Below are 8,046 nucleotides of genomic sequence, written 5' to 3' on the forward strand. Positions count from 1 at the left end.
TGAAGATGTTGACTCTATAAGTTCTGATGCTACAAATATTGATCATACTGGTAATACTGCTACAAATATAGATGTTGATGCAGCTGGTCCTTCTGGACATACGCCTCTACAAGCTCCTTCAAAAGCTGAGATAGTCAAAAAGTTTGTTACAGGGGAAGCACCAGTACCTTGGAGTGAAACTCCTAGAGGAAAGGAGTGGACTAAGGAGTGGAACACAGTTACCTTTGTTCCTTCTGAAAATATTCTTGTTGATCACTTGGCAAAAGCTGATGAGATGCTAGTTAATGATGATTTCAAAACACAGCTAAGAGTTACTGCACCTAGTACAAGGCACCTTCAAGGTCAAAAATCTGTAACTCAGGCCAAGGTGGTCAAGATTCAAGAATCCTTAAATCGGCAAGATACAGTTGTCAAGTTGGACAAGAAAAGGTTTTTCCAACCTTCCTTTGACAAAATTACCAACATTGAGAAAACCCAAGAGAAACAACAGTCTCAGATTGATGAAATCTTAAAAAATCAAGCTTCCCAGCAAAATCAACTCAATGAGATCCAATCCTCAGTGAAATTGCTTGTCTCTCTTCTTTTACCTGCCAAAAAGGGGGAGAAGGAGGATGATTGATGAACTCAGATTTGTTGAGAGATGTTTGTTAAAGAACTATCTCAGAACAACTCCTGATATTGAAGAGATCAGAAAGTGAAGCCAAGTCAAGATCTACAACTGCTCAAATTCTGATGTGTATACAGACTGAAGTGGTTATCAGAAGTTAAAGTTGGTAAAGCTTTAAGGACTGTAAGTTGTAGTTATCTAGTCAAATTCTCATGCATTTGTACTTAATGTTTTTGACATCATCTAAACTTGTATATTATGCTAATTTACAAGTTGGGGGAGATTGTTAGATATATTTGATAATGTCATGTCTAATATGATTTGTGTTTAGTTTTCAGATCTTACTTAAATAGGACAAATCAGTACTTAACTGGAAATCAGTACTTATACTGAAGACAGAACTAAAGTTATCAATACTTAAGGTTCAGGAGATATTTATCAGGAGATAATATCAGGACTTAAGGAGACTTTCAGATAAGGAAGACGGCTGATTGAAAGGAAAGAAGATCAAGACAAACGCAAGAAGAGATATGCATGAAGAAGGAATTCTATGAAGAATATAATACTTGGAAGAAAAGATAAATGATTGATATATTTTAGGAAGCAGAATTATATTCCATATCAATTAGTGATTATCTTGTAACTGTGTAGTATATAAACACAGACATAGGGTTTATACTATAAGTGTTATCATTATCGAGAATAATATTCATTGTAACCCTAGCAGCTCTCGTGATATTTTGTTCATCACTGAGAGAGGACAGTTCTACATTGTAACAGAGTTTAATAAAGTTTGTTTTCTGTTACTTGTGTTCTTTGAATTCGATTTGATTATGATATACACTATATTCAATCCCCCTTCTACAGTGTGTGTGACCTAACACCGTTTATTTTGAAATATAAAACTGATATTATAGTTTAACATTAAATCTCAGTATTTTATTTTAGTTTTCTTTCTCTCACATTTTAACAAATTAAAAGTCTCTTAACTCATATTTTAACATTTGTCTTTTACATTTTTAGTAGTCAATATTTTAATAATGTGTACAACAAAACTGAGTAAATATTTTTTTAATTAAATACTTTTTAAAAAAATCCAGTAAATATTACATAACATACAATTTATTGCAATATTTTATTTTAAAATCAAAATAATACAAAAACCCACTTATATTAAAATATAATATATAACACTATTTTGTAAAAATCGTTTTTTTAAAAATTATAAAAAAGGAGAAAATATCAAAAGAATTAAAAAACCCAAACAATCCAAATAAGTTGACTTTGGGATATGTTAAACTCCTGTCTTAAAAGAAGCCCACATAAAATCAAAGTCCCGTCTTAAAAAAAGCCCAGATAAGAAAACTACCGTGACTTTGGGATTCTCAACTTCTTCAAGCAAAAAGTAACTTTTTTTCACCAAGGAGACAACACTCTTGGTAGAATCAAACTCTTTCTCTACAATAGAGGTATGAATCGTCTCTTTGTCTATAGTTTATCTTGCTTTCATACAGTATATATATGTAATGGAACCATGAATCAGTGTTAGAACTTGAGATTATATTGCTTGATTGATAGAGTTTTAAAGTATACACACCTTAACTTAATCGATTAATGTTATATAGAATTTAAGAACATTACTTGCTCAAATTCATGTAATTCTCAAGTTTTGTATCCTATACATGTAGTGTTCTTGTAAAATCTTTGATTTGTATCTCATGCATGTAATATATAAGTAAAATAACGTGCTTTATATTGATTGGAACAAATTTATTATGTAATTATAGATGAATAAAGGATCCAGTTTTAGAGCGAAGAATGTCAAATTCAATTTAGGTAAAAATTTAACCTAGAATGTATATACTATATTTATTTAGGTACATTAACATAATACCAACTGTACAGATAATGAAGAGAGTATATGTAGCTTTCTGGCAGCAAATGTAGAAGTCTCTGATTTTGGGCACTTGGTAAGTGTATATTTAACAGCGTTAATTTATATAGTGTCAAATTTATGTTTATTTTTAAATGTATTTGATTTAATGGTACTTGATTAGAGAGTGCCAGAGGATTTTAAAAGTGTTTGTGGCGGAAGAATTCCAACTGGCTTGAAGATACATTGTAAAACACATAAATGGCGTGCTCGATATGATTCAGAAATCGGAAAAATATGTGGTCTTGCTCGCTTTATGGAGTTTTATGGAATTACGATATATACTCTTGTTTTATTTGATTATCATGGAGAAGGGGTTTTTAATGTCAAAATATATAAGGAAGCGGCAATTGAGATAAACTACCCGACGATAGAACCAAATGAGTGGATGTTAAATAAACCGGAATGGAAAGACGAAGAATTCATGGTTGTCTATGGAAACATTCAGTTTTAGAAATCTGTTGCTATGTTAGTTTATGATTGTTTCCTGAACAAAACTGAAGCTTACCGTATTAGCGTAAATAGTGCAGGCTTGCAAGGTGATGGGATTGATCTGGTAAGATTAATTTGTAATTATTTTCCATATCAGGTCGCATTCATACTTTAATACCAGTGTGTATATGCTGGATACCTGAACAAATTTTTGCATATATGACAGACAATGAAGTCAGGAACGGAGAATTTCTATAAAAACTTCAAACATGAAAACTTTGTCAGTCTGAGGTTCACCACTAAGGAATGGAAATGTGAGGTGGAGAGGGTTGGAGGCCATTGCAGATTTGGGAAAGGCTGGTCTGATTTTGTATCAGATACAGGACTTGGAATTGATGATTCTATAGTGATGTACAGGATGTATAATGATATAGAAAATGTGAACAATGTGAATGTTTGCATCTATAAACATGATGTTTTTGAGAAAGATTTTGATAGAGGTAATGTGATAAATTAACTACTTTAAATTCTATATTTAAATTGATTCAATTACGGATATTCTATAATATTACAAACTTATAAATTATTTTATTTTTTGTGGCAGGAAACTTGTTTGCGCCAAAATCATTTCTGAAAATCGTCTCTAAAGATACTCTGACATGTGGAGGTTTTGTAAGTAGTTTTTTTATGTGATTTAATCGAAAAGGCTGTATATATAATAGAGTCTATATGTTTGCGTGTTTGTTTTGTGTTTTTATGTGTAATCTGTAAACATTGCATTGTTTATTGTTTATTCCAAGATTGTACCAAGTTTGGTACGGAACAAATACAGTGAAAAGCTTATGAAAATAATGAAAATCTCGCTTGAAGGGCATGAATCTTTCGTTTCATACAACTCGGTAAATGGATATTTTAACTGCCTTGGATATGTGTTAAGGATATTTCATTTGCGCGAAAGAGATACACTTTTATTTACAATGGATGATAGTGATATCATTTCAGCAAGGATATTTCAGGAAGATGGATTAGAGATTGATTATTTGAAAAGGCGTATTAGAGGAAAAGAGATGATTGGAAAAGATTGGTTTCTACAGGTTCATTTGAATTCAGGTGAAGGTATGTCACTTATCAATGTCTTAAAATCTTTATGATTTTAAATTTATATTTATTGGACATATGTTTCTTAATTACAAATTTTATAGATATGGAGATTGAACATAAATTTGATGACGGAGAAAAAGGAAAAGGTCTTTTAATGGAAGAAGCAGATGAGATCAATCCATTGCAGGAATTTTGTAGTTGGTTACCACTAATAAAGGATGCAAATATTCCTAAAACAAATTTGAAATTGAAGCAGAAGGAGAAGATGGTATGTAATCATATCAATTCATATTAATAGAATCAAGTTAGATGGTTTTTTAAATTTAAAAATAATAATCTTCTGTTCCTGTAATTATTAGGTGGATATTTCTGTATCCAAGCTTCCAGAGTTTATTGTGATTCTTAAATCCGGTAATTATGTACAAAATGTAGTGGTAAGTTTTTTATTTAATATTTTACAAATTTAACATATTAATTTTGCTATAATATATAGTTTGCTGCAAGTATGGTTTACTAATGAGTTTTTTAAAATTTAACTGATTTATACAGAAATTACCAGAGAGGTTGGCTACAACATTTGCAAGTGTGATGCCAAAAAAGTTTGGTTTCGGTTACCAAATGGTCGTCAATTTGATGTCAAGTATTCACAGGAAGACCACAGTTTTGTAAAGCTTACATGGTTCTTGAAAGAAGTTAGCATGTATTCAGCTACAATTCTGATTTTCAAGCATGAGGACCTGGGACAATTTATGGTCTGTGCACTAAATCCTGATGCAATTAAAGTAGATTATACTTCTACAAGGCTCGCTTACCGGTCGCATTTATCTTCTAGAGGTAAATGCACATTTATACAAAGTTTTTACTTATTTGTTTAGAGAGAGAATTTTAATTTTCATTATTCATTATAACTAAAATTGGATATTGATATTTAATTTATAGATACAATAAGTGGAATTGATTGCAAGTTCATGGTATTTGGTATTGCCGATGCAGTATACTCTGGAGTAATATTAAGCTTTAAATTGCCTAATCATTATTTTCCCACCCTATGACCAGTATCTCTTTTATGTAGCAATACTAACTTTTAAACCTAGCGATACTTATGATGTTTGTGACAGACCATACCAGAAAAGTTTCACACCTCTTTTGGACAGTTAATAACTGTTAAAGTATAGTTGATGTTAAAGAATGGAATGATATACAATTGTCAGTACTTTGAATCTACTGGGAAGATTTCTGATCTACTGGAGCTAGTAAATGACAAAATTCGAGAGGAATAATTTATGTTGCTTACCTACAGAGGATCTGGGAAGTTTGACACTATCATTTTTGATAGTTCAAAAATTGAAAAATTACCTGTCAGATGTTCATCAAGAAATGGTAATACTTTAAGTACTGCATATCATTTAATTTGTCTGATAATTAGGATACCAAATATTAGTCATATAATATTCTTGTTAAAATGTTAAGACTTATTGAAGCAATGCACTCATTCGCTAATAATGGAGAATCTATTTATGAAAATATTCATCTTAATACATTTTCTTAATTGTCTGCAGATGTTAATGAAGAGCTTGAAGGTGGAATTGCGGAAATAGGACAAATTGTTGACATGAATATTAAAGAAGAGGCTGATGATGCTGCAGAAATTCCTGAAGCATGAATGCAGGAAGAAGAAGAAATCTTTGATATGGATATTGAAGGAGAAATCAGTACATATGCCCAATGGCGTGTGTACCCAATAGTCTCGTAAGTGGATTTGGGCTACTTTCTTTTGTTGCCATTTTGTCCTTGTAATTTTAATCACTAACATTAATGTTTACTGGTGTTTCAGTCATACTAATAATCAGGTTGCCCTTTCTGCAATTAAAGTAGTTGGAAATATTGCGAGATGGGGAAGGGATGAACAGATTCAGGTTTGACTAATCCTATTTATAACTTTCTCGCTCTCTATCTTTCTTGCTAAATTATATATATTTTGTAGTTGCACATATCTCGGCTTTTATTTATAACTTTCAGAGTGATCTTGCCTGCTTCTTATGATGTTTCCCTGCAATTTTGTTGGGGATATGCCAACATCTTTTTTTTGCCCTCTCTCATATGTGGTACCGTATGATATATTTCTGTTGCATCGGTTATGCCAGCAAATACACAATTACAATTTCATCAAAGAGAATAATATAATCAACAACCAACTTTGTTGAACTGTCGAAGGGTGTAGTCAATCTAAACATATGGAGCTTTGATGGTCATGTCCCTATAATTCATAAAACTTAGCGCAAAAGATTGTGTTAATTCTTAGTTACTGTTGTATTTGAGATTAATAACAAAAATCATTAAAACTTTAAGAATGTTTGAGAAAAAATCCGGTTTCAACTAATAAATATAAAAAGAATGTATAATTTTAAAAACTATCATCGTAACGTAGAAAAAGTAGAAGAATTAAAATTTATATTGTTTAGATTTAAAAAGAAAAATTACCAATAATTAAATGTATAATTTCTGACAAATTTGTTTAAATTAGGAAAAAATACTAATAATTAAATGGGTAAACCTCTAGATTCAGACCAAAAAGTAAAAAGGGACATAACTCAACAGTAATTGTATAATATATGCAATTATAGGAATAGTTATATCGCGCCCAAATAAGCAATTGCATGACCGTACTGTTGAAGCAGGAAGTCAAAAAGAAACTAATATGTGCTTCACCCCGTCTACAAACATAAGAACAACCCACCCCATATACAAACATAAGAACAACTGATTCCCATCCATGAAGAATGGAGGTAACTATCTCTTCCATCTAAAAATTAGTGTTTTCTAATGTTGAATATGGTTATATTGTAAAAAGGGGTTTGTTATTGTGTCGTTACTTCCGATCAATTGAATTTCTTTGATATTGATTTTCATCTTGATGACCACATGAATGTTATGAAGTTTGTTGATATCCTGTGTTAACCATAGTTCGTACATGTCAATTTCTGATTATGTATCTAAATTTTATGTTCCAAAATTCGAAAACTGAAAATAGGTGATTAGTTTTGTATGCACAAACAGAATGTGGGACAATTTTAGAAAAATATCACAGTGTTAAAATGATTAAAAATTGGTTTAATTTGTTAAGATGGAAAAGAGTACTAAAAAATATCAATTCACTGACATTAATAATTCATGTAAGACAATATAAGATCACTGTAACTACAATCAATTTTGAATTTGTTAGCAATTAAGATTATATTCAGTAGTTATTGTGTAAAAATGTTAGAGAATGAAGGTTATAACAAAAGAAAAAGGTTCAATATCTTTTGAGATTACGCTATGACGATGAACAATCAGTACACACCTCTTGTCATATATTACAATTGAATAAAAAATTGAGATTTTATAAAATCACTATAAACGTAGTCTCTGCATGTAAATTGGTGTTAAGTAAAATTATAATGAACAAATCCAATATGGCAGTAATTTCATTTTTTTTAAAAGGGCCATTTGTCAAAATATGCAACTAAATTGAATGAAACGAAACCATAACAATATCTCTGTCAAAATCTATTATTTTAGCCACATTTCAGTTTAGTGATTAACTTTAAATGAGTATTGATATTGATATAATTCTTAATGTACAACAGTAAGGACGTATATTTGAAAGAAAAATGGAAGATATAGAAAAAGGTCGAAGCAGAAAAGTCGGAAGTTTTCTGTCCTGTAACAATGCCTCAAATGTGTTTGGTTCATTTGTAAGTATCAAAATGTGTTTCTTACATAATGAATGGACATAAAATTTCTTATTGTAACAAAATTATTATTTGAATGCGGAAAATTTCAGATCAGTTTCTATCAGAGTAACTATGGTTCATGTGTGGCAATGTATTCTTGAAAGGCAGAATTAATTCAGAAATGAGAATATTTGATGGATTGGAAAGTTTTATGAGGTACTATACAGTTAAAATGTATAGTACGATTCAATTTGACT

Source organism: Apium graveolens, chromosome 11 (assembly GCF_009905375.1).
Source record: "Apium graveolens cultivar Ventura chromosome 11, ASM990537v1, whole genome shotgun sequence".
In the NCBI taxonomy this organism is placed as follows: Eukaryota; Viridiplantae; Streptophyta; class Magnoliopsida; order Apiales; family Apiaceae; genus Apium; species Apium graveolens.